Source organism: Desmodus rotundus, chromosome 1 (genome assembly GCF_022682495.2).
Source record: "Desmodus rotundus isolate HL8 chromosome 1, HLdesRot8A.1, whole genome shotgun sequence".
NCBI classification, from domain to species: Eukaryota; Metazoa; Chordata; class Mammalia; order Chiroptera; family Phyllostomidae; genus Desmodus; species Desmodus rotundus.
Genome location: NC_071387.1, coordinates 163,291,784 through 163,319,622, shown reverse-complemented (window position 1 = coordinate 163,319,622; position 27,839 = coordinate 163,291,784). Strand labels below are relative to the sequence as shown.

Sequence of the window (27,839 nt, the reverse complement as noted above, 5' to 3'; positions counted from 1 at the left end):
TACCATACGGGGGAAGCTTGAACATGTGCTAAGCAAGCCGGTCACAGAAGGATGAGTACTATATGGTTCCTCTAGGACAAAGTTCGCAGAGCAGTCAAATTCATAGACACAGACAGTGGAAGGGTGGTGGCCAGGGGCTGGCGGCCGGGCGGGAAATGGGAGTCACTGTTTAATGGGCACCGAATTTCAGTTCTGCGAGATGAAAGACTTCTGGACACGGGTGGTGGTGATGTCTGCACAAAAATGCAAATGCACTTAATGCCATAGAACAACTGTACACTTCAAAATATTAAGACGGTTCATTTTACATTATGTGTATTTTATCACAATTAAAAAAAAAAAAACCAACAGGCGGTTTCCACATGTGGTTGTGCTAATCTGCACTTGACCTGGGTCTCTGGGTGGGAGCCGTCAAGGCACAGCAGGGCTGGGTCACTGCCTGCTTCTGACAATCGCTTGGGGTTAAAGCAGATGCCAGTGGGGCTGGGCCATTGCTCCTCACAGGGAGTGTTCCCCAGGGAGCACACATCTGCATCCGGAATGCGGCTCATTTCCCTTCCTCGTGGCAATCAGAAGTGGCTCCCTGCCCCGAAGTGGGAAGGGTAATAAGACCGCAAGGTTCCCAGAATTAAGGAAGGGGGAAGAGCCAAAGTCAAGAGCCCAAGGCCCTGAGATCCTTGGGAGTGCATTTCCACCTTGTAGTGTTATGCTGGAAGAAGATGGGGCTGGGAAGATGGGGCTGGGACCAGCTGCCTCCCCCAGGTACTTCCCACTTCTGCTCCCATGACAATATCATTTCTGGGATAAAAAAGCCTTTTTTAAAAACTGCTCTACAGGGTCCCCACAGACTTGGTCCTAGCCTGCAGGTCATCATAATCTGTGATACGCCATTGTGGCCACACCAGCTGAAACAAATGGGCAACAGGCTAGGATACTCAATCAGGGTGCTACACACAGTCTAGAGCACAGCTGGCAAACTCAAGGCCCGTGGGCCGAGTCCGGCCCTCCACCTTGTTTTATCTGGCCCCGCACCTTGTTCTACCCAGCAGCAGCCGCTGAGCCCCTAGTTAAGGAGTGCTTACATTTATACAGTCCTAAAATTACATTCAGCCCTTTGAAGGCAACCTTGAGGCTGATGTGGTCCCCAGTGAAAATGAGTTTGACACCCTTGATCTAGAGGGTAGAGACAGGAGCAGGTTTCTGAGAAGACCTCACTCAGGAAGCAGCAATCATGGCCTGCTGGACTCTAAGGCAGGGGTGTTCAACCTCTTGGTGTCTCTGGGCCACACTGGAAGAAGAAGAGTTGTCTTGGGCCACACATTAAATACACCAACACTAAGGAAAACTGATGAGCAAAAAAAAAAAAAAGGTTTTAAGTAAATTTACAACTTTGTGTTGGGCCACATTCCTAGTAATCCTGGGCTGCATGCGACCCGCGGGTTGGACACTAAGGCATTCCCACAAGCTGACCCAGGCACCTTGTTTGATAAGGCAAAAAAGAGAGGAGATTATTGTTGGCAGTGAAACAGCACCAGTTGTTACTGGCAATTGGATCTCGGTCCAGCAACCTCAGTACTTGAGTCTGGCTAAGAAAAAAATCAGAGCCAAGAATCAAACTATTAGAGAAAGTTTACTTGGAAAGTCACAGAGGTAGGTAAAGTGAGCCAGTTGGGTGCGGGCTTGGGAAGCAAGTTACAAAAGAAGAGCCCTTGAAGCTTAGGAGAAAGAGAGAGGCAGAGAAAACATGTCTGGAGGCATGGGGTGGGGAAAGGCTGGGGTGTGCTCCACAGAGACAGCCAGAGCCACACTGGGTCCTTCGGCTTGAGGGTGTTTGTGTAGAGGTTCCAGGGGAGGGTGCCAATAGACGATCCATCAGCTTTCCAGGCGTGTCCTTTCAGGATCGTGGTCTCTACTGATTGGTCAGCACCAGGGCAGGGGGTCAGCCATGGCCTCACTTTTCTGGTTTTGCTGCTTTTCTGGGCCTGGAGCTGAAACACAACTGAGGCCTCGATGTATTTGATGCAGGTCAGAACCTCACTGTGCTGGGGGCTTCATGCTTACAGGCCATTCTCCAGGCCCCTGGTTTGTCCCCCCTCTAAGGAGGTCTAACCTACACGACTAGCAATGTGCCAGGGGAGGAGAGGTCAGAGTAGGGTCCAAACCACATGACCAAAGATATGAGAGGTCAGGGGGTCTAAACCACTTGACCAGTGAAAAGCTATGGGAGGAGAAGTTACGCTGGGGGTGAGGTCCTTGTTTTCCTGGCTTTGCTCGTTGCTAGGCACCTGGGGCTTTCTGCCCTCGTGGCCTTCTGTACCTGGCCTATTGTCCTTGCTCCGCTCATGTCTGTCTAACTGCCTACCACACACTCAGTCTTCAAGAGAATATACAACACTTTCATAGTGCTTATTGTGAGCCATTCTTCCAACACTTTATTGATGTCAACTTATTTAAGCCTCACAACTACTGTCTTATCCACTGTTGGACAAAGCAAGACACAAAGGTTATGGAACTAGTCCAAGGTTTCAGAGCTAGTAGGAGTGGGAGCCAGGCAGCCGTCCTTGCCCTTAACCATTATGCTGCTTCTCTGATAGAACGGCTGTTTACACGTCACTAGACAAGTGAGAGGCAAGTCACCAGACAAGCAGAGAAGCTGCAGGTATGTATGTTCAGCACTGTGTAGCACGGCAGCTCTGCCCTCCTTGGTTTTAGGGGGAGTGGTGCAGTAGAGCTTTGTGTAGACACATCTTCCCAGTCAGGCTGGTGTCAGTAAGACATCAGCTCTTACAGCTCTTCCTAGCTGTGTGGCCTTGGGCATGTAACTAACCTGAGCATTAGCTGTTCACTGCATCTGTAATATATGCTGTGTACTGTGTCCATGAGGATTGAATAGGGCTCCTGGCACATACGCAATAGACAGAAGCTACTATTCACCCAGCTGAAAGCTCTCAAAACAAGCATCAGACACACAGTCACGCCTTAACACGTTAATCAAAATTCTATAATAAAGTAATAGTGGCTATAAGTTTACACTGGCATGCAATAGTAGATTCATAGCCACCGTGCTACAGATCTTGAAAAGTTTCTTTGCCATACTGTTTGGGGAGAAATTTCAATAAGTTTTTGTAAGTGTTCCCCTGGGCTAGTTAAGAACAAAGTCACAAGGAAATTTAAAAAAAGACAAAAAGCTATGGGCAGCACATCTACGTGTGAGCAGAATGTTTTACTTAAAAACACAGTTTAAGTTAATTTAAAAAATGATATTTTACAATTCTTTGATTCTAGAAAGCCAAACATTCCCAAATTAGTAAATCACATATAGAAAATGGAGAGTCTCCAATGACCATAAATTACACATCACATCTCAAACCTCAGAGAAAAACCATGTGATGAGCTTAGCCTTCTGAAGGGGTGCGAGCTCTCTGTTCTTTCCTCCTGCAGAAGGGAGCTTGGTGACCAGCCCCTGGCTGGCCCATCCTCAGGGGGGACAGCTATCTCTCAGCAACCAGAGAGCAAGCCTCATCCAAAACTCGTTCTGCTCTCACATTCAAGAATGTAAAAATATTCAGCCACACCACCTATGCATGCACAGATGGACCTTTTCCTGGGCTGCTTCACACCAGGATCTAAGGTAAAAGAAACTGGACAAGCCGTGCGCAGATGGCCCACCCCCGGTCAGGATGCAGGGATTCTCCTTCCTGGAGACAGACTGTATTTTTACAGCAGGCTCCTCTATTTTCCTTACGGAACGCTTCAACTATAACAGCACAAACCAAACATTTGAAATAATGAGTCACCTATTGGCTTGAATCCGAAGCACCAGGTCAAATCCAGTTTAAGCCACGTCAGTGCTTAACGGTAACCGAGTACAGCGAGCAGACTGGTCTCTGCCACCCGCAGTCTGTGGACCCTTTCTATCAGGGTGGGTGACATCTTGGGAACGAGAGGCATGATGAGCTGTCCTGGCTGTTCAGATGGCACAAGGACAATCCATGGCACTCCTTGCCTCTGAATGGCCTCTCTTTAAGAGGCATTCCAGACAAAGAAAAGCCAGAAAAGAAACTCAAACTGATAGCATTTTTTCCCCTTACGAACATTTCTGGCAAAGGGTAGTCTAAGAGAAAAGGAGGGTTATATGAACAATAACGGTATTAAGTAATAGCACTCTCGCTTGTGGATTTCGGTTATATTTGTTCTTGATTATAGTAGGTAATAAACTTGAAATACTCTTTCATCGGTGTTGGGGAAGAAAGTGTCACTCTCAATTCTCCAGCTATTTTGGACTGAAATGAGGAAATGGGTGACAGGAGCTATTATAAATGATTACCAACCTCATATTCCAACCTCATATACCAACATCCAAATTATACATTTCTATTCCTCCTTTATGATATTATAATGTCTACAATTAAAGCCAGACACATATTATTTGAAATTGAATTAAGAAGACAACACAGCTACGAGATTACTTCTCAAGAAAGATGGAATGAGAATGGGTTCTCGTTCCAACAAGCTGGACTTGTAGGACACACACGTCCGGGTAAGATAACCTAGCTCAGCATCATCTCACGGCAGATGAGAAGCTGCCTGGAGGAGGACCTCACAGAGACGTCTCACCTCTACTGAATTAAGGAGTGAAGGACGCACGCGTGATTGAACGGCTGATGAAGTAAGTAGCCCTGGGACGCAAAAGCTCCAAGAGCAGTTTTCGCGAGTCACACCGTGCCCAGCTTTCCTCTAATGCAAATCGGTTTTACCTCTTCTAAAACATACCAGCGAAGTGAGAAAGAGAAGCACAGTAAAAATTCCTGATTTTCCTTGGGAGATCCTTGTGATTCTTGTCTCGTCACTCCAATTCTGGGTGAAAGTGCCAAGGACCTGTCCACACTGTCTCCTACAGCCGCCCCACGGTCAGGTCCGTCAGAGCCCAACCATTCAGAACCCGGTTGGGAATCTGGGAGATGGAGGCTCTGAGCAGGCAGATGCTGGCCAAGACCAACATGGCACCTTCTGACACAGGTAGATTACTCTGCAAATAAACATCCAGAAAAGGCAGATTCCTCCTTTTATAGTAATGTTGATAACCTCTTCTGCTCTCAACTTTTTGCCTTCTTCCCAATAAAACACAAAAAGTAAGTGACTGTAAGTTGCCCATGTTCCACAGTCTGTAAATTCATATAAAACCAAAATTCAAACATTTAAAAGGAAATTCAATTTGTAAGTACTAAATAAATCACAAAGTAATATGTAACATAATAAACATGATAATTGTGTAAGCCAGGCAAAGAGCTAAGCAAAATCCCAGCCCTTGTTCCACCACAGAATTACCTAGGGGACCTGGAAAACTCACAGAAGACCCAGGACCACCCCCACACATCAGATGGGCCTGGGATGGGGTGGAAACAGCCCTGGGCATGAAGCCAGGAGACAAACCTAAGCTTGGCGTTTCACTTCCTGGGTGACCTCAGGTCCATCCCATCTCTTCCCTGTTTCCTCAGTTCTAAAATGGGAGCACTTATCAAAAATAACCTAAGTCTCTTCTAACCTAACAAATGAATTTTTTCAATTTCCTCCTAATCCTGGAGTTTTTCCCACTTAGGAAACTTGCATCTCTTAGCATGGGACAGAAGAAAAAGTGGACAAAAACGTGCCAGGTGCGTCTCAGCGGATGTGAGCAGGCAGACCCAACAGGATGAAAGGATGTGTGTGGAGAGTAAGTAATTGGCAAGGTAGATGATAGATAAAAGGGCAAATATTATTTGAAATTGTCCCTTTTAAGAGACACAACAAAAGAAAAGTTGGCCCCTTACTGTTGTGGCTCGGTGAGTTGGGCATCCTCCTGCAAACTGAAAGGTTACTGGTTCAATTGTCAGTCAGGGCACTTGCCTGGGTTGCAGGCCAGGTCCCCCTTTGGGGGCCTTCAAGAGGCAACTGATTGATGTTTCTCTCACTCTCTTTCTCCATCCCTTCCCCTTTCTAAAAATAAATTAGTGAAATTTTTTTTAAAAAAAGGAAATAAAAGTTGGGAAGGAGAGAGAAGGGAAGTAAGAGACCGTAAGTTCAATGCAGTCCGTGAACATTTGTCAAATGCAGTTATGCCAACGTGATGGACATAAGCAGGGGTTTCAGTGAACAGCCACATGGTCCCTAAACTCAGAGGATGTGTGATAGGATTCAGTGATTCTCAAACTTCGTATGCACCAGTATCACAGGCAAGCTTGTTAAAAAATACAGATGCCTGGGTTCCACCCACTCATCCCAAACAAAATTAATCATGCTTTTGTTGCTCACCACAATTTGGCAACAACAAACTAACAGTGGAAGACAAGCTTAGGGTAATGCAGTTAAACAAATACACAGGTTCTTCAAGGCAACTCTGACTTAGTTACAAAGAACAAATACAGGTTAAGGCCAGCGTTCCCGTATGCCAAGGTGCCAGGAGAGCCACAGCAAACTCACAGGAGGGTGAAGGGGTGTTTACATTTTTCAAAGAAAAGATAGAGGCTTGTTGGACACTCTACAGACAACTAGTTCAAGTTAATTCAGACTGTATCACGTTCCTTTGATGACAACATCTTTGTGAAAGTGGGGTTTTTTTGCCATTGTTATGATAAAAAGCTAAGTATAGGTGAAAATCGATGTGGAATAGGAACTGAGGGTGGAAGTGCCCAACCTAATTCCAAGGACTGAGTGCTGAACGGGTGGACACATCTCACTAGTAAATGCCAGTGGTTATTTAAGGATGAAATAAATTTTAAAATTTTATAAAGTGAAAATGGTTTTGTTTCAATTAATATGTATTACATTTTCTAATGGCAACTAGATTGTTAGAGCAAATACTTAGTAGATTGTTTGTATTTGACTACTTAAAAAACAAAACTGTTTGGTATTTCTTTAGAAAGAATTATCAAGACGCTTGGAGCACCACGAACAGACAATCTGGGAACCCCTGGGTTAAGGCAACCCGACAATGAGATTCTTTTCACAGACAACAACTTAATTCCCTTGATCAGAACAGATCCGTTTAACGTGGCATGCTGGTAGAGAAAGCACTCTAGCGAAGTTCCAGAATAATGCTTTTCCAAGTATTCTCAAATGAGAAAATGGATAATCACGAATGTCTGTCCACTAATTAGCCAATAACCTCATGAATTCTTTTCTTCCATGTTGTATTTCAAATAACATTCCAAAGCAAAAAACAAAAAATCTTGTTTTCATGATAAGCATTATTACATTTGTGCAAAGTCCTCAAACACAAGCAAGTCTCATTTCACAAAGTTTGAACTCACAGTCATTTCAGTCACAGACTTGTTGGAGAATCCACGTCCAGTTATCCCTAGTTTGTCAAGCGACAAGTCACAGGAGGTACAGAGCTCTCCGTCAGCTGCTGCACCTAGCCCCCTAGCCCACCGCGCTGGTCCCCAGCCCTTTCTCGGCACAGTGGTAAGTTTGTTGTTGTTCTTGTATGACTTTGGTCCTCTGTCCTTCCAGGTGCTATTAGTTTTATGAGTTTTATGACAATTGATTTTATTTGAGACTTCAATGATTCTTAGATATAAAAAATCCCCAAGATTAAGAAACCAAGGGTAAACCCTCCTCTTAGCAGGCAGAGCTTTATTAAAAAGGGACCAGAGGTCTGACACAGGCTCTGCCTGCCAGTTCAAGGATTGAACATGTAACAAGCCTCAAAACGTACGGCTGCGCCCTGGGGTCTTGTCTCCTGGTGACCTGCCATAGGCAGTGGCACGATGGAGATGTCCTTCTGCAGGTGTAACTGCTCAGCCGTCCCGAATGCTTCTCAGACCCTCACATCTGGGATTTGTTTTTAATTATTGGCAGTTTCTGGATTTCTCTTTAGATGCTGCTTGAAAAACTAGAATTGTTAAAGTGGCTGTTCAGAGTGAAGTCTCTGACTAGAGGAAAATCTTAAATGACCAAGCAAATCTTAATTGTGACGTGCAATTTATCTGTCACTTAGGTTAATGATGAGCAAGCAATATATTCTTCAGAAAGAGCTGCTTCCTAGGGAGACAAAGGAGATCAAATAAAGGGAGCTTTTTCATGAGTGACAGTCACTTTGAAAAAATGAAAGTTGAGAGCATTGCACCTATTAAATTTCTAAACAGTTTTGAAATTTTAAAGGTTTTCACTTTGAGAACTAAAGAGAGTTTTCACTTTAGGATGAGCCTTTCAAGTGAAAAACGTTTCAGATGTAGTCTTGTCATGTGAGCAAACTAGATACCCATGCTAACAGAAAGCTTTGTTATTTCGTGTTCAGCCTCCCCATGTAGAGCCATACTGAAGCTGCAGAGTAAATCAGTAGACAGCTTCCGTTTGGTGTTGGGAGGAATGAAAAGAGAAGCTAAAGTTACAACCTGAGTCAAAAGATAATGTCTCTACTTTGAGTTTCAAAAATCAAATCTTAAAAGCTTTCAAAGAAAAAAATGACTGATGAAGGCAAGCAGGCCCTCTCAGGGGATATCACTAACAAAATCCAATGAAGTTGAGATGTCCTGGCTGAGAAAATACTTTCTTTTTCCACGACCGAACATAAATAGCAGACGGCCAGGACTACACTCTATTTTGGCCTGTGTCTGAACTCAAATTACCTGCTTTAAAAAAGAAAAAATTAACCGAAACTCCAAAAATACTAAAAAATAAAAGAAATCACATTTAAATCTGCTCAACACTTGACCAGCAGGTTTGCCATTTGCCAGACCCCGCAGGCCTGGCGGGCACCCACGTCTGAAAGATCAAGTAACAGCAGGCAGGGAAGGCCCGGAGGAAACTCCATGAAAGGACAATTAAACGGAACAACTCCTGCCATTTGGTCTGGTGATGAAAGGAGGAATGAGATGTCACTGAGGATGATAAATATTTGGACCCTTGACTTCTTTGTCAGGATAAGGTAGCAGAACAAACGCCTGTTCTTGGAAGGGTGATTTGCTTTGCCTTAAGATTGATTTCAGCTGAGATGACTCTACCACATTCACAAAAACCATCACTGATAAAGCAGGTGGCAGAGCAGAAGGTCCCAAGAGCGCAAGTCCCGGATCATTCACGGAATTCCTCTGCTCGGGATAAGTGCCCACTAACAATGCAAATTATTCTCCGGTGTGTCTATGAGTTACGATTTGCAGTGAAGGGCCCTTGTGAGTTAGGCTGACTCGTTAACAGGGAGATATTTGTACTTAAAAAACAAACAGATAAGGACTAAATATAAGTACAGTATCAACATCTCCATGTAGCCAAGGTATACCAGGAGATATTTGTACTTAAAAAACAAACAGATAAGGACTAAATATAAGTACAGTATCAACATCTCCATGTAGCCAAGGTATACCACCAATGAATTCAACAGCATGAGAAGGTAAAAAAACAAAACAAAAACAAAACCTTCCAACCCCTCACGCGCATCCCTCAGGGTGAGGCTGGAGGAAAAAGAGAAGCCAGGGGAGAGGGCGCTGCTTCTCCAAACCTTTAGTCTCCTCACGGGAAAGCCAAGTTCCTCAGAGCCTCAGTTCACCCAGCAGGTGAACTGCAACACAGGTGTAGTCACCACATCCCTGGTGTCGTGGCTGGACCCCAACACTTACTATGAAGGAGTAAGTGGGTGGGGAGTTTAACTCCTTGAAACCAAAAAATGTAAAATTTTTACAATATATATTTGTGTGGAACACACACATTTATTAGACTCTCCCCCTAAAAAGACCAAGAAAATATGGTGCCACGTTTAAGAGTTTCCACTGAAATTTCTAGAAAAGGGCACATCTGATACACACTCTGGAGAATGACAAATCACTGCCCCCAAACACACATGTGGTTCAGGGACAACGACAGCAGCGAAGAGGGGAAACCGAAGAAAAATCAAGGTCCAAATAACCCTGACACGTCTTGACTTTTTAAAAATTAGGTGGTTTAAGATAGAAAGATTCCTGATTATGTCACAAGAAAATGAAAGGAGCAATATTTTCTAACAAAACCAAGCAACTTACAATTCCCATCTGCCAGCTTCTCTAAAGGCATCTTATTCAAGTTAAGGACTATAGCATAGGAACACATCCTTCTCAACTTCTCTCCTTTCTCACTCTAACAAAAAGTAGGGTACGGGAAAGGAATGCCGAAAGTTTTGCTACACAGAGACAGTTGATACTCTTTATTAGATTTAGTTCTTCCTTTGTTCTTAAAGAACATACATCAGCCGGTGGGACCCTTCACCAGCAACAGGCACTCCTATATAAGCCTGAGGAGGGGCTGAACTGTGAGAACCTACCTCAGGCAGAAGAACGCAGACCCGGAGTTCCGTGGACACCCTCAAGAAGGCTCCTAGAGCCCAAACAAGGACGTTGGGGAACAACCTGCTAACCCCGCATAGACCCCAACCCAGAGGTCTGCTGCCACAGGCCCCCCAGTCAGAGCAAATCCCAGCAGCTCCGGCTCCTGAGCACTGAATGAGAGCCAGGCCCGTGCCAATTCATCGCTTTACAGCACGTTACTTCACTTTAACCTCGCCGCCGCCCACAACCAGGCAGGTGCATCTTATGAAGATGGAAACTGAGGCTCAGAGGGGCAAAGCAACAGATCGGAACCCAGGCCTGGCTCACCCACAGCCTGGGCTCTTAACCACCACACTGAACTCATGTACTGATTAGCTGACAGCAAGCAAAGCCTCGATTTAGAGATCTGAAAACTGTCGTCCTCTTACCAGTAAAAGGTTTCAAATCTCAGAGACAGTCCCTTTTCCTTCCAATCATTTCTTTCTTCCTCTTTGTAGCCCCTCAGAAGGCCCTGGCAGCAAGCAGCACTATGAACAGGAGCTAACAGGGTCCACACTCTTTACCAAGCGACGCTCTTCAGGGAAACATCCCCAAGAGGGGACCCCAATGGAGAGAAAGCAACTTGCTTCAAGATGTGTGCAGCAGGCTTATTTATGCCAGGCTCAAACTGGAGAAAATTCAAATACCCTAATATGGGGCTAGTTGAACAACACACTAGCACATACAAGATGGTGAAACACTAAATGAGCAATTCAAAGTGAGCAGAATGTGGTTCGTGCAGCTGTATGGAATGTAAAATTACAATAGTGCTAAGTATTTCAAATGCAACAGGATTTACCCACCACTTGAAACCATTAAAACAGCCCCATACAGACACAATTTCAGAACCCGAATCCGAAGACATGCATGAGAATTCAATCCGCTATCGTTTGCTGTTACGGTGTTTGAAAAGCTGCTGGAAAATAAATTACAAACTGTCAAAAGTCAAAACAGAGACCAATAATAGATTGCTGTGTGAGTAAAGAAACATGTGTATTCAGGCCAACATCAAAGGCATGACTTTGATTATTGCAATTCATTTCTGAATTTGTGTTATTAAATACCTGTCTGCTCTGTAGCTTCTTGAAGGCTGGCTTTAGAAAAAAGTCAATTGTCTCCCTACGGAGACTAACGAGGTCGGAGTTTCTACATCAGTGCTGCTCAGGAAACACTCCTTTAATCCTTTTTGTTTACTGTATTCCCTGCATTTACCAGCTCTCTGAATTCCTTCTGCTTAACCCATGCTACTAAACCACTAGGGTTAAAGACATGGTGAGTTTTCTAGCAGAAAGTACTTCGCTTTATGCCTGAATAATGTGTTTACACAATTTCATAGTTCAGTAATTTGCTGAATGAGCTTGTACAAAATGATGTGTCTGAAAACTCATTTTTAAAAATGTGTTTTGTCAGAAAATGTGACAGGAGGTGTCCACGACTTCCGGGAAGAAAAGGTCCCACAGCCCCATGCCGACTTGGCACATGTTAATGGCCCTCTGAAGCCAGGCAGCAGAGCCATGGCTTGCCTAGGGCTTCAGTTACGTTTTAAACATTATTAGGAAGAGTCGTTTAATGAACAGTGTCTCAATTAACTGTTGATTAGCTGACAAAAGCAGACATTCTCAGGACACGCAGGCCATCGATGCAACTTCAAAAGCTGACAAGGATTAGGAGCAGGACACGCATTAGCATTGAGGCAGTGCCCAGCCTCTGCACAGGGCGTCCTATGTCTGGGAAATAGATGGCGCTGACGGAGCCTGCTTCATGGGCCACTTGTCTGTGTCACAAGGCTGTCAATCATCACTTCCACCATCCTTCAAAATGCTCACCAGGTCTTTGAGGGTCTTCTAAGCCATCATGACCATGATGGCCACCTACACTAAACAGAATGCTGGCACATCACCGTATACACGTGGCCTCTCCGACAGTGTCTTTATGCTTCTACTATAAATATCCATTGGAACTAAATCGTTCTTACTGACTCACTTTCTCCTTTGATCTGTTATAACATTTAACTTAGGAATCAAGACACAACAACCTGTAGACTGGTTATCTTTGGATTAACTAGCTCCACATTTTAGAACTCCCCCAATAGAATCTTTGGATTATATTAAATCTGGATAGAACTGTCAGCAGACAATACTAATTACCTTATATTTACAGCCCAGTCTGAGGTCCTTCCAAAGCTTTCACAGTTGCTATTTAACCCTCACAACCCTCATATAAAGTGAAATTTCTCTACTCGGCAACATTCAATGACGCATTTTGCAAAATTAACATGTCCAATGTGAGCTCTGATGAAGCAATGAGAAAATTAAACAGGTGTCACCAGCAAAAATTCTGTCCTAGAATGCATATCTTGATTCAGCTCAGCTGACATTTACCAAGAGCTCACTATGTTCTAGGCAGTGTGCTGCAGCCAGGTTTCTTCAGGAAAACAAAAATTGACAAAATTAAAAATTTAATATCCGTATGTATATCCTTAAACGTTTAAAAGAAAAACATTGGTCCATGAAATCCACAAGTCTGGGAATCACTGATTTGAAAGATTTTATTATTATATCTTTACTTTCCCCATGCCTAAGTGACCATCTGGTTTCAGATGAGCATCTCTAGAAGCGGCATTAACTTCTTTATACCACCAGGGACTAGGCCATGAATTACTGCTCAGGGCTATTTAATGTACGAGACAGAAACTTATTAAATAGCAATCAAGCAGTAATTACTAAATCGTTCCCCAGTGGCTCAAAGAGTCAGTAATTAACTACCACTTACTGCACTAAGATTGTAAGTTATTAAATAGCACTAAAGGAACAGTTCATTAAATGATACCTTAGTGTCCTGAAAGAGTCATTTCCATACAGCTAGCCATGAGCATACCAGATGCTGGGGGACTCCAGCCGCTTACTGGAAAACAACAGTAATTGTCACACAGCAGCCTCCTCCAGCAGGTAACCCTGGAACTCAGCTAGATGGCTGAGCGAGCACTTTACTCAACGGCCCCTTTGGAAGCCCCCGCATTCTGATTCACCCTGCAACCTGAGCCCTGACAAGACAGCAGCCCCACTGAGTCTATCAGAGCCCTGTCTCTCTTTACCAGTCCACCCTAAAGCTGTGGCACATCTTCTCCCCTGGGTTTATATTTTGCCGTTCTGATGTGAACAAAGGACATTTAAAAATAATCCATGATCTAATCACAGATAAAATTTGCAATGTTTATTCCATTCTCCTCCAAAATGTCTTTTCTGCCCACGCCAGCTACACGCCCCTCTTGGTTCCCAGCTCTCCTTCCCACTTTATCCTGGACTACCATCTTTGCAACCACCCCTTCCCTCCAGCCGGTGACTCCCGTCATTTAAATCAAAATTCAACACAAAAAGTCTCTACTCTAGAAGGCTTTATTTACCTGATGAGGAGACAAGATAGTGGAAAACTCCCCAAAACTACTTTAAAAGTTATCCCTTCAAATTCCAAATAAGTTTAAATTAAAGAAAAAAAACCAAGTTGGTGTTGTTTATTTTTCCCCTAAAAGTGTCTATGCCTTGTTATTGCGATAATCTCACCAGGCAAAGTCTACCTTTCGTAGATCTTTGTAATAATGCCCAAAGGCGTACATAATGAACTTGAAATATTAAATCACCCTGGGCAGTTAAAGAACACACTCTAAAAAAAACCTCTTTAAGAAGATACCTGATATCCTTATCATTAGATGAACTCCAAAAAGTGTAAAAGAAAGATAAGCAATTAACGTGGAACTGGTAAAAAGTCTCAGGTGACACCAGGGGACCCACAAATGAGATCAAGGAGATAAAGTTCAAAGAGGCGGAACAACAGCTCATTAATCACGTGGATCTGGAAACACTCCCCCAGATTTCAGCGAGGACAGAAAACACTTTAGAAGAAACCAGAGATGGTCCTGAAAGCCAGTGCTTCTTTAGTAGAAAAGCTGGGATACTTCTCTGGAGATTACACCTCCAAATCAGAACTCAGGAGTTATTTTTTTTAATCCCTATCAAGTTACAAAATAGTATTTGCTACTTTTCCTGTCAAAAAGCTCTCTTTAACAAAGTTTTAGGAGTAATATGAAAATATGGAGCATGAGAGATTGTCCAAAATAAAGACTGAAAGGGGCGCTATTTTAACTGTCTACCGTCCAAGGTGATGAGCATTAAAAACATAACCCACTGGAATAATGGAAGGGAAAATTCCCACCAGTATATACGTTGTTGCTTTTTAACCACTGAAGCTACAAAATTAATCATTAAACCTGTCCTTAATTAGTTATCCAAAGTCTATTTGCCAAGAGGAAAAAAGTAGCTAAAAAGTTTGGGAAATGTTATCATTTAAAATACACTAGAGAATAACATTAACGAAAGTCAACAAGAGGCTTTCCTTTATTATGGGATAATTAAAAATGGCTCAACCTTTCCGCAGGTAGTTTGTCAACCTGTATGAAAATCCAAAACAGTTACATTCTGACTCAGCAGTTTTAATCCATTTATCCTATCGGGTAATTAGACAAGTGTAGTGCAAGGGTGGTTAAATGAGCTTTATTCATAACAGGGAAACTATTTCACCTATAAGAGATTAGTTAAATCACAGCACATTCATACAATGGCATATTCTTCAAATATTAAAAGGAAGGTATCTAAAGTTATTGACACAGACTACCACAACTTATTGTGGGGAAAAATGCCTTATAATACAGTATCATGTATCTAAGGTTGTGAGTGTGTATATGTGTGCGACGACCATCAAAAATATGGGCAGTAATTATCTTCAGTGCAGCTCAGATTCAGTTAAGGTGTCATTGCTTAAGGACTGCCAAAAAACATTTATGAATCGCTACAAGCCATCCAGTAAGTGAGAGGAGGCATATATTTTTCCAAGGCACTAGGAACCAAACCAAAGGAAACATGCAGTGTTTATCAAGCAAAGGATAGCTGTCCCTGCCCAGCCAGCAGAGCTGACGGTCGGTCAGCTGGGCCAGAGGCAGGTAGGTAGCTGTAAACTGTGTGGTCTGGTTCCAAGCACGGTACAGAGCAGGGCAAGGTCAATGTGGGCTGAGGCACTGAAGAAAGACTTTCAAAGTGGACATCAGCCTGAACCTTGAACTCTGTCCCGTCTTAGTTTCTACACCCTGATAGGGTAAGAATCACCATCTGACACCAGAATCACCATCTGACACCGGCCCGTGAGGCTCCTGGCCTCTCTTCTCAACAATTGATATACCAGAGCCTGAGGAGTGGTGCTGAGCTGAGACCCCGGCCCCAGGAACCACACCAGAGACTGGGTCAAGGGCACTTCAGTGGAAACAGCCCCGTGTGAAGGCCCCGAGTGGGACAGGAGCTCGGTGGCTGAGGACCAGAAAGGTCTCCAGGCTGGAGCAGAATGAGCTGGGGCTGGTGAAGCAACAGGATGGAATCACACCAGTCCTGGTGTGTCTAGACAAGAAATTCGGACTTTAACTTGTGTGCAACAGGACAGGGTTAGATTTGAAGCAGGGAGTGAATGTAGCCTAATTTACACATTTCACAATCCTGATAGCTGCTGGGTGTATAACGGATGGTGTGGGAGTTTTACTGCAAATCTACTGTTAAAACTCAGAAGGCACTGAGGCCACAAAAGCAGGCTCTTTTTCTAATTCCATTTTCCCCACATGTGGTACAGGCAAGCTCCTAGCAAACACACACACACACACACATACACACAGTAGGTGCTTCACTCTTTAAAAACCCAAAGGACACTGTAAGATGCTCCTTTCTAAGGAGTGTATTTCTCTCTGAAACAAGAGAACAACAATTTTTATTTTTTGGAGTTTTTCCTCCAAAAGGCCAAACAGAATAGTAAGAAAAAACTGTGCTCTTTTATAGTAAGAACTGTGCTTTCACTAGACATTTTGCTACAAATTAATGCAAAGCTGGTGTTCATTGACAATGAAGCACTTCCTACTCTCTAATTAGTATTCAAACTCTGATACTGTAAAAACATTTCCTTTCAGAATAAAGAGATTTTTTTAACTAGTTGAATAATGTTACAGAAACATAAAAACCACCCTAGTCTTTTGGACAGATTTCTCTTTAGAAATTAAAAATAGGAAAATAGCCACTAAAGCAAATGGTTAGGCATATGATTTGCATCTTTTGGAACTGGAATGCACTGTATAATCATTCTCCCAAAGCTCTGAAAATATGACTACTGTTTATCTAGTGCCTTCTGTTAAAACAGTTGAAGTGCTTTACAAATATCTTCCTCATAATAACACCATAAAGAGAGGAGAGTCTCCTATAAAAGTTCATTGGGCATGAAAACTTGGCTCCGTTATTCACAGCTTGATCCAAAAGCAATTATTAAAATTAATTTTTAACAGCAACAGAAATAATTTGGCCGAAAGAGTAAACTAATAAGCAGTGAACTGCTTACCCCTGGCACATTTCCTCTCCACAAAGGCTGCCATTCCTTGCCCCAACACCCAGAGTTACTTCTGCAAAACCAGCTCCCATTAAGTCACGACGGCTCAAGAGGCCTGGTGCCAGGGGCTGACCTGAAGGCACTGGACTCCACTTTATGGCAGCACTTGGTCCGACATGTAAAGTGCCCTTAAAGCTGGCACCAAACGAGCTGGGGAGACAGTAATTTCCTAATGAATTAAGGCTGAGCAAAGAGCCATCCTTCATAATGCATGTAGGACGGTCCACTAATGGCTCAGGGACAGATATGCTCACCCTAGCCTCTCCTCCCCAGTGAGCTCCACCACCCGCACCCCTAGGGTCCTAAGGTCCTCCTGGCAGATAGAGTAGCAAAAGGATGCGGCGGCTCATTTTAAGTTCTAAGTTTTAAAAGTCCTTGGACGTAAAATATGCCTGGACAGTCCTGGCCCTCAATCTGCTCTGGTCTCCCTCAATGCCCATGGGCAGACTGGCCTGGCTGGTCTGGAGCTTTGCCAAAGAATCAGGACAATTTCTAGCTGGCCCCTAGCAAGAAGGGTCCAATAGACAAAATGCTCCTAGCCCAACTCTACCTACCTCCTACTGGCTATCGAGTCAGGAGCGGGAGAAGTCAGAAAGCTTTTTCTGACCAATACTCGAAGCATCTGAGCCTCTGAGTAAAACCCACTCGTTTTAAGGAAAAATAATCTACTTTCCAGCTCCACCTCTAGAATTAGAAAAACAGTCCTAAATCAGACTATGACTATTGATTTTTCACAATAGCTGACACACAAACTTAGTTTCTATTGAAAGACTATCCATTTCATTGTAAGTCTCTAAGAAATTGTTTTGTTATATTTGAACTTAAAATTGTAGCACAACTCATAATGGCTAGGTAAATATAAAAACATAAGCATCAATATAACCCATGTTTAGGAAAATAAAAAATAAGTCTAAAAGATTTAGGTACAGGGAGAAGGTTTTAAGACCCTTTAGAATATTTTATAAGAAGTAACAATAATATCCCCATGAAAACCTGTGAGGTATTATCAACCCCAATTTACAGATGAAAGGACTGAAGCAAAGAGACTTTAAGTAACTTCTCAAGGATCACCCAACTGGTAAATGTTAGAGCTGGTTTCAAGAGCAGGCAGCCTGGCCTTTTATCCACGCAGCTGACTCTGCTAGCTGGTTTTATCTTGGTTAGTCACAGTTTATAAATCAAGGTGCAGGACTCTTTCTCCACCATAAATTGCACAAGAGCCTTTGACTTGTATCTACGATGTGGGTGGTATTAACATTTCAGGAGCGATTCCTACACAGGCATTTAGGGTTCCTGGTCCCTATGCCCTAAAAGCTTTCAGGCAGACTAATCCCCCTCCCAGATCCAAACACCCCTGGTATGTGGAAGAGGGAGGGGAAGGGGAAAGCAGTCGGCCCTGCCCCAGTGGAGAAGCATTAGAGAAAACAGAAAAGGAAATGAAAAGGACATCAAGAACATTTAAACAAGAAATGCCTGTTATAAAGCATAGAAGGGAGGGAGGGAGGGAGGGAGGGAGGGAGGGAGGGAGGGAGGGAGGGAGGGAGGGAGGGAGGGAGGGAGGGAGGGAGGGAGGGAAGGAAGGAAGGAAGGAAGGAAGGAAGGAAGGAAGGAAGGAAGGAAGGAAAGAAGAAAGAGAGAAAAAGAGACAAAGGGAAGACACATCCTAGATTTCTTCCCTTTTCCTGCATCAAACCCTGATTGTTAAACTGGTAATTAGACTAAAAAAAATCCAAAATTTTAAACTGATGAACAAAACAGCAACAGAGGCATGGATACGTGGGACAGACTGACAGCTGTCAGAGGGGAGGGTGGTGCTGGATGAAAGGTGAAGGGATTAGCCAAAGAACATGTATGCATGACCCATGGACACAGACAACAGTGTGGTCACAGAGAAGGGGGTCAAAGATGGGGACAAATGGGGACATCTGCAATAGTGTCAACAATAAAAGTAAAGAGAAATAAAGAACAAAGTACCATTAATGTAAGCTGGAAATCAGGAAGGAAGGAAGGAAAGAAGGAGAAAAGGAGAGAAGAGAGGGGAGGGGAAAGGAGAGGAGAGGAGGGTCACCAAGACTCAGCAGCTAATAGAAAAAACTGTTTTCTAAAAACAAACTCATATATGGTAGGCATTCTTAATCTGTTCTTTCACAAACTCTAAACCCCAGATTTCAAATTAATGTAGGGCCCGCCAGGCAATCTTCAATGTACACATCAGTTCTCGTGATGGAAGCATGGTAAGAAGCCCTTCCCTTTATTCAGCCTAATCTAAAAGAATGGATTATCCCAGCACTAGAAAATATTGAATCAGGATTCACAATCACAACCTAGAGCTACAATTAATAAGAACCTATATTCTGACACAAGGGAACCACTCATTTGGTTCTAAAAATATAAATAGCCAAGGCCAAGCTGATGGATACCCAAGAAATAGAACAGCCATATGCCTTCCTCAGCCTGCCCTCTCTTCTCCATCTAATGGGGTGCCATCTGGAAGGCCATCTGAAGGTAACTCCCCTCGATGGCCACACAGAGAGGGTTACCTGTGCAGAGCAGGTGCAAGGATGTGGGGTTTGAGGGGCCCCATGGTGCTCGTGCTCTGAAACCCAGGAACCATTGCAAAACAGTCCCACTGTCTCCTCCACCACCTCTGCTCGCCCACTACCCTTCGTTCTGCTCTCTGGTCCTTCCTTCCCCACTCTCATTTCCCTGGCAAATCCAAACCACTTTTCCTAGAATAACTTTGTAACCACTCTGACTGTGAATTGCTCCTGAGAACATCTTACACAAAAATCACAAAGCCAGAAAAGCATTTTGGCAAGAATTCTAAGGCAGTCACATCCATATTTCAGAACCATGCCAACAGACACTGAGCTTCCTTAACCCCTGGTCTGTGTTTGGACGGACATGACCCGGAGAGCAAAGGACAGGATGCTAAAAGGGACAGAGGATGTGGGTCACCCTCACAGCTCACCCTAAGAAGTCGGACTTTCACTGGCTGTTCCTCGCAGCCTCTCCGTGCAATAATACAGCCAATAGTTCCTGATATGAGTCTGACTCTTCTCCCTGACATCAGCGTTAATAGTGACATCCCTGACTTGTTGGTTAGTTGGCGCCCATCTGCAAAGAGGCGGCTTCCCCAGGCCCCCTGCCCTAAGGAAGGAGAAACTACCGCTGTCAGCAGGGTCGTTAGTTCCAACTTTCCTGAAGCAACGCTGGCTCCTGAGAGAACTCACCATGCAGCCCTCAAAATCTGAAACGTCACAACTCTCTTCTGGTGATGCCCATTATGTTATCTCTGGGCTTTCTTAAAAGGGCCAGCACCTTCACGTTCACGAGGATGCTCTTAGTTCTCATGTTTGGGGCGGGGAGCAAAGTTCAAATATTGTATACTTCTCCTCTCCAATCAGCTCAGCTTAGGGGAGAGTCATTCTGTCTGTTCAGAAGCACATGGACATGCATCTCTATACCCAAAGGTGCAGTTGTTACACCTACACTTTAATGCTGTTCACTTCCAGGAAACATTTTTTTATGGTGCCTACAACCCCACCACTGGATTTAGGACAAACTGACCTAATCTGGTGAGAATACCTGAAAATCTCTTTCAAATTGTTGACTTCAGGGAGGCTCCAAAAAGTTGCCTGGGGATGGGAGAGCAATAATCTGGGATAAGGCACCAGGCGAAGGCAAGGACTCTTACCTCTGCGTTAAACCAGAGCAATTTCACTTTTGCTTGTTTACTTGTTGTTATTAAGCAATGTTTATTAAAATTAAAATTGGTTCATAGTTAAATAGACTATCCCAGAGAGGCAGGCAAGTCAGCAGGGCGAGGCAAAACGTGTGCACGGGCATGATCACCCTTCAACAGTTCTTTAGGAAAACCAACAAACCACCTCTCAAGAAGCTTCTAGAACAGGTTTTCTGGTGGAACACTCGACAAAGTGGTTGATTTATTTTGGGGGGATGGGGGTCATTGAAAACAACTTTTTATAGTGTCTCACATTTTTGTGGGGCAGAAACCGGGGCAAAGAGCAGCTGGTTGATGCTTCTGTTCCAGTTGGCAAAGGCAGACTTCATTAGGTGGCATTCGGTGGGTAGGTGGGCTCCTCGGGAGGGTCCGAGATGGCTCCACTCACGTCAGTGGGGAGGGCTGGAAGGTTGGGTTCGGCTGACACTGGCCACTGCAGCACCTGCGTTGATGGCCACAGGGTAGACGTTTTAAATGGCAGCTCAGGGCTTGAAGAGCAGTGTTCCCATGAACAAGGCGGAAACTGCATGGCCCTTCAAGACCTTGCCTCGGAAGTCACATGATACTTTTTGTCACACACCACTGGTCAGAGTGGTGACGAGCTCACCCTGATTCGAGGAGAAAACCCAGAACCTCCCCAGCCATACTGAATAAAAAATAATACAAACACTCTGATAAAGGTGATTTGCACTGAGCCTTAAACATACGTATTTTCAGAATCACTGGTTTTCAGGACACTGAGCCTGAAAAAAGGAATCTGAGTGACTGCTTTCCAGAAAATTGGTCAAAACAACAAGGAAACAGCCCCATGGTATTACCCAGACTCAGTAAACAGACATGGAGTTTAGAGATTGGCCATGAGCCCTGCTATTACCAAGAAACTCTGAACTGACAAGGCAAGAATCTGTGTAAATGGACCACTCACTTTATATGGCTCTGGCCTTTAGAAACTTCTCAGAGACCTTTTGCTAGGACTGCTCTCCCTTAAGGAGCAAAACCCTGCTTTGAACGCATTGTCTCTGAGTTATCCTTTGCAATTTATACTCACTACGCCTCAGAGCTTTTATTTTCTTTTATTCACTTAATCATATTCAGTAAGGGAAGGTGGTGTAGGAGAGGACCTGGAACTGAGATCACCTGAGGGAACAAGAGATTAAAAAGTACATCGTCTCACTAAGGCAGTGGTTCAAGGCCAAAATGATCTTGTCCTTCCCATCACCTTCCCCTCCGCCCCCAGAGCACTTGTGGCAAGGTCTGGAGGCATCCTGGATCGTCACAACTCGGGGAGTGGAGTTCTACTGGCATCTACTCAGTAGAGGTCAAGGATGCTGCTAAACATCCTACAAGGCACAGGACAGCCCCCAGCAAAGAATTATTCAGTGCAAAACGTCAGTAAGACCAGGGTTGAAAAACCTGCTGTGAGGCACACACTCTAATTGAGTCAAGCAGCTCCACATTATTTCCATCTCCCTCTCTTTGAACGATGCATGTACAGCTGAATCTCTATGAATTAAACACTCATAGTGCTATGGCTCCACTGAAATATCTCACTTTTAAAAAGAGTTCCCCTAAAAGTCTGAAAATCCTAATTCTCATCATGAACCCATTCTTTAGCTTAATTGTTAAGAATCACTTTTAATTTAGATGCCCAGTCACATCCGTATTACTAATGACAAACAACCAACCAAAAAACAAACTTTAGAGGATTCAGAACTCAGTGGCTCCCACGTGCTCTGGTCTTTTGTGTCTTAAAATAATGAACCAAAATGTTTATGCACCGACGCAGATGCAGGCCCAGCCAGAGTTACAGATTAGCAGCTGCTCGTTGGTGGCAGGCTCTTCCATCTGTCATCTCCCAGCAGGAGAACAATAGCAGCAACGACACAGAGTGGCCTACTCTGACCAAACGCACCCCGGGCCACTGCCACCTGTCCCTAAAACAGCACAGAAACCTGCCTGCGTGTCCCATGGAGTCACTCTCTTCCCTGCAGGAACCCTCTCACACGCCCCACTGTTTGTGGCGGTCATACACCGGTTTATACTTACAAACCAAAGGCTGTCGACTCCCCAGACAGAAAAGAGCATTTATAAACTCTTATGTTCACCTTTGGGGAACCCCTAATAGTCATGTTTATTGGGTCTCTTCCACCACAAATTTGTAAAGCTATTTCCTATTTCTCACATTAATTGCTATTTTCCTCTTTAAATGAGGTTTCAATGACACCGATACACGGCACATAAAACCACAATTCCCTCAGTGAAATAAATCACATCGCTGGGTTGGTGCAAAGGACTGCTCGCTGGCCAGGCCCGTTAATGGTGTGCGATGTGTTGCCACTCTCCCAGGACAAACATAAACACTTTTCATGCAAGGGTTTGGCTTTGCACCCCCCTTTCCAACTAAGGTTTAACCCAGGAGGTAGAGTCTTAGCTGTCCCACAGAGCAGATCACCACCCTGAATGGCCTTCGCTTGGTAGGCACGCCTCCCAAGGAACACAACCTCCATCACACATCTGATCACAGGACTAATTTAATTTTAAGTGACTATTACTTTTACCTCATGTCAAATACCCCTCTAGAACGCCTTTGATCCCAGAGGCAAAGGAAGCCCTGAGAAACACCAGTGTACAGAGCCTGTCTGCTCCAGAGAACGCACAGGAAACTCAGTCAGCAGCAAGCTTTGATATGGGAAGAGATGCCTGAAAACAACAACTACAAAAATGCTCGAGCCCCTCAGCTGACCCGCAACAAGCCAGGCCACTTCCAGAAGTTACTGGATTATTTGCAGGGGTGTCCAACCTTTTGGCATCTCTGGGCCACACTGGAAGAAGAAGAGTTGTTCTGGGCCACACATTAAATACACAAATACTAATGAAAACTGATGAGCAAAAACGAGGTTTTAAGTAAATTTACGTTTTTTTTGTTGGACGGCATTCATAGCCAGCCTGGGCCACATGCAGCCCCCAGGCGGGGGGTTGGACACCCCTGAGAGCAACTTGTTCCTATTTTAACAGTGGTAGTAACTAGCACTTACTGAGTTCCAGCTGTGCCTTACACAGGTTTTTGTCACTTCATATAACAATTCTACAAAGCAGGTTCGATCATCCCCATTTTACAGAGGAGAAACCTAAACCCTGGAGAGACAAGTGATTTGACTAAGGTCATAGGTCCCGTGAATGGGGAGCGGGACTGGCACCAGGCCCGCCTGACTCAGGGATGGGTCTTCCCCACCGCAGACCCAGCCAAATGAGGCTGAGAAGCGCTGTCTCCCAAACACTCTCTTCTCCAAAGAGCCTGACATACAGCTCTCTAATGTTTGTTAATCAGTTAAAATACTTAAACAGGCCGCAGACTCACCAAACAAAATCCAATCCTGTGTGTTTAATCATTTACCTTTTAAGGCCACAAACAATGAAAGCTGTTTACATTCGGGGTGAGCCTGGCTGCCTGTTAGGACAACTGGGCTCTAGAAAGGACCAGAAGGCATGACTGAGTCATCCTTGGAGCCTGGCCCCACTGGAGGAGGAACGTGGCCCTCTGGTGAAGACCCCAGGTTCTGGCCTTACAAATGGAGGGATTAAACTGGGCTGATGGTCAGAGATTTGATCCTGGTTCTGGGGCAAGCGCACAGCGGGTGAGGCCATCACCTAGAGCAGGGGTTGCCAACCTCTGGACCACGGACCAGTCCCAGTCCAGGCCGGTAAGGAACTGGGCCACACAGGAGGAGGTGAGCTTGAATGTAATGGGCTTGAATCATCCCAAAACCATTCCTCCCCCTCTCCAGTCTGTGGAAAAATTATCTTCCACAAAACTGGTTCCTGGTGCCAAAAAGGCAGGAGACCGCTGACTAGAGAAAATACCAAAGGTATAAATGGAAGGAAGGACAGCCGGGGCAGATCAAAGACTTCTCTGACTTGTGTTGTAAAAAGAGGAGCAAGACGCATGCAAAATCACCACAAACATGGGTTCTCACACTCCTACTCCCTATAAAAATGTACTTACGTGAGTTATACCTTATTTGAGGAATAATTAATGAATACATATATACTATTTCACTTTACAATAAGAAAATTACAAATATGAACCAATCTTCCAACATATTACATTTTTCTGGCAAGTTGGAGCCCTCCAAATACAGAATTCCATTATAGTTCAGCTTTTAATTTTGGACACATGAACACTACTACGTAAATCCCCATTAATATTCTTTTCTGCCACTGTAGTTAGTCCCCCAGACTGCTTAAAAAAAAACCTACTGAATTGAAACTTCATATGCAATAAAATAAGTAGATAAACAAAAAGTATGTGCCGGCATGAAGAGACAATGTAAAGTACTTTCCACTACGAGGCTGGCTTTCTGCATTGCCCTTCATACAAGCTCATGGCTGGGAAGTCAGACCCTCCCCTCTCACTGTGGTCTGAATCCTGAAGAAACTAATCAGGTTCTCCCCACTCGAGACCAGATATTCGAAATACGCTGTTTTCAATCAACATACATGTATTCTTAAAAAAGTGAATTTGTTTGTCATTTGCATGGTTTTGCACAAAGAATATTTCGTGTACAATGTTTACTACGCACTTCCAAAGTGCTACGCTAGAACCGTTCAACAGGACAGGCTCACAGGTGCTGAACAACGCAGCGCCAGCTAACGGCCCCCGAGGGAAGCTCCAATGCCGGACCACAAGGGCACCACCACAAATCACCTCCCAAGGCCCGATTTTCGCCAAAAACAAAGTAGCCATCAATGCCACTGTGCAAGATTAAGTTTAGTCTTTTTACTCAAGCTGTAATAATCTGGCCAGTGGTCATCATTCTTTCTGCTGCTCCAGAGACCTGGTCAGACACACCTCTGGCCTGCAGAACGCCTGCCTGCTTTAGATCAATAAGCCCTGTGATCTTTAACACAGAGCGGAAGCCAATAACCAGTCACTTCTTTCTGTAGTCATCAATCAGGGTTACCCTAGAGCTTGTCACATGCCCACCAGGAGACTGGATGTCCACTGCATGTTTCCTGGAGAAAAGCAAGGAGACATCGCACAAAGTCCGCACCAGCAGAAGTCAGGTGAACCAGTGACCGGAACTGTTGGGAGAAATGGATTTCAAGAAGGAAATGGGTCGCCTCCCCCGCGCCACCCTGGTCCCCAAGGTGGCACAGAAATTCCACCAGAAAGCGGTCAGTTGCCAAGGGTTCCAGAGGAAGCACACTCGCCCCTGGACATCAAAGTCATGTGGTGAAGCCTAAAGGTCAATTTAAAGAGAACAGCCTCCCCCCACCCCGCCCCACTCCAGCCAGGACCAGAGTGGGTGGATGAAACCAACCAACGGCACCTCTTCTGTCAGTGTTTGCGAATTTGAACAAAATTCCTTGACATTACGCATTCTCTTTGGCAACTTCTCATCTTGAAGTAAAGTCCTGCGACTATTAGGAAATTTTAAACTCCCTTGTAATGATAAATCTTGTCTGTGAATTAACTGGGACATTAAATTGGGAGATAAATGAACAGCAAGGCCTGGCCGTACCAGCCTACAAGCGGCAGCATGGCTGACCACCGTGGGTTTCTAAGCACAGCACACGCACGACCTGGTTTGCGTGGCGGAGGCCACTGACAGCAGGGCTACAATTTTCAAAATGAGGCTGGGCGGTGGCAGAGCTCCTGATTCACTGGCTGGTGGGATCTATCAGTGTAGACAGCTGAGCCCTCCTGAACTTGCAGTCACACCCACATCTTGTACACACATGCACTTCCACACACAGACTGCCCGTTTGATGAGCTCCGAGCAGCATGTCCCGCTGAAAAGGAGACACTGGGCCACAGAAGGAGGGCTGGGTTCCCAGCTGTTGGGAGAGGGGCAACTTCAAGCCCTTCTGTTTCACAGTTGCCTTGATTCATCCAGGGAGGCTGAGCAACTGGGGCTGTCACCTCCCCACAGCCCAGGCTCTGCCCAACTCCAGGGGCACCACGAAGACAGATTATCACCCACACCCCATGCCTGAGAAAGCCTGTCTTCCCCAACAACTTTAAGGAATCAGTTTAATCTTGCTACATCTCAATTTCCTAAGCTATGTGTAATCCCAAGAAAACCTCAATTTCATAAAAGCCACTTGGCACCACTTCTTACAGACTTTTCAGCCTATAAAAACAATCTCCAAGAGCACTGGACTAGGAGTCAGAAGTCTTATCTTCATTCATACCATTCACCCACCTAACAAGTGCATATTAAGCACCCAATACCCACCAGGGACCAAAGGTATGAAGGTGAATAAACAAGATTAGAGTCCCTGACCTCATGGGGTTTTAATCAAGTCACTTAGTGTCATTAACTGAAATTAAAGGGCTCGGACAGGAAGCTCTTTCAAGTTCCTCCCAGCTCACCTATTCTCCACCCTACTTTGGTGCCAAGAGGGGACTGAAGCATTCTGGAATGTTCTACTTCCCTGAACAGATGCTATTTTTACTCCACGTCCATACAGCTCGGGCTGCAGATGTGTGACTTATATCCATCCTGCCAAGCATAAATGACTCGTTTTCATCCCAGTGTTTATTAGACTAAGTGGAGCCCTGATCTCGAAGGCCCCCTGGCACGCACATCTCAGGCTCCTTGGCACAGGGGCCCTCACAGCCCTATTCCTTCCACATGGAGGAAATCTGGTTCCTTCAGATCAAAACTACAGAAAAACAGAAGCAGGGCTTCCAAGGCTTCCTCGCATGTTGCCTGGGTTTGTTTATTTCTTCTTCATCAACTCACATCATTTCTGACACTGCATTTCAACTTCCTGGACACAGTTAGAGAGAAAAGCTTTTAAGAGGCACTGAAGTACAGCCAACTGCTGATTAGCCCCAGTAACGAAGGGAAGGAACAGCACGTGGCCAAGGCAGGAGGGCTCTCGCCTCAAAGTACTGCAACGGAGAGACTTTCATCCAGGATATGGAGAAGCATTAGTGAAACAAGTGAAAAGCTGCCCCTCCCCACACCCCCCCTTCCCATTCCCCTCAGATAACATTGCAGGAAAACACTTGGCTGGAATTCCACCTTCTGGGAGTTCCCCACAGCAACACATCCACCAAAAAGGGGAACATCTACAGTCACCATCATCCACTAGCACAGGGAAGTATCAGCTCTTGAATCAATGGGGGGGGGGGAGGATAGATATTTATAAGAACTACACCAAAGCTATGATCAAATGCGCTTAATGGTGGTTAAGGATTTTAGTAGCACATATTAATAGAAGTTTTCTTTCATTTTCAGAAGTAAGTTCAGAAATATTAGGCAGAAATGCATACAGGTGAGAGGGAGAAGCTGGACTAG

At 44.6% G+C, this 27,839-nt stretch overlaps 1 protein-coding gene across 5 annotated transcripts in view; it reads right to left on the bottom strand.

Moving 5' to 3' along the window:
- LHFPL2 (LHFPL tetraspan subfamily member 2) overlaps positions 1–27,839 on the bottom strand; it is a 145,178-nt gene that overhangs the window by 99,403 nt on the left and 17,936 nt on the right. For 2 of the 5 annotated variants that reach the window (XM_045197913.3, XM_053912337.2), the window contains exon 3: positions 20,783–20,971. The exons of the other annotated variants lie outside the window; for them this stretch is intronic. The gene's annotated coding sequence lies outside the window, so the exon portion shown is untranslated. The remainder of the gene's footprint in view (positions 1–20,782; positions 20,972–27,839) is intronic. 5 annotated transcript variants of the gene reach the window in all.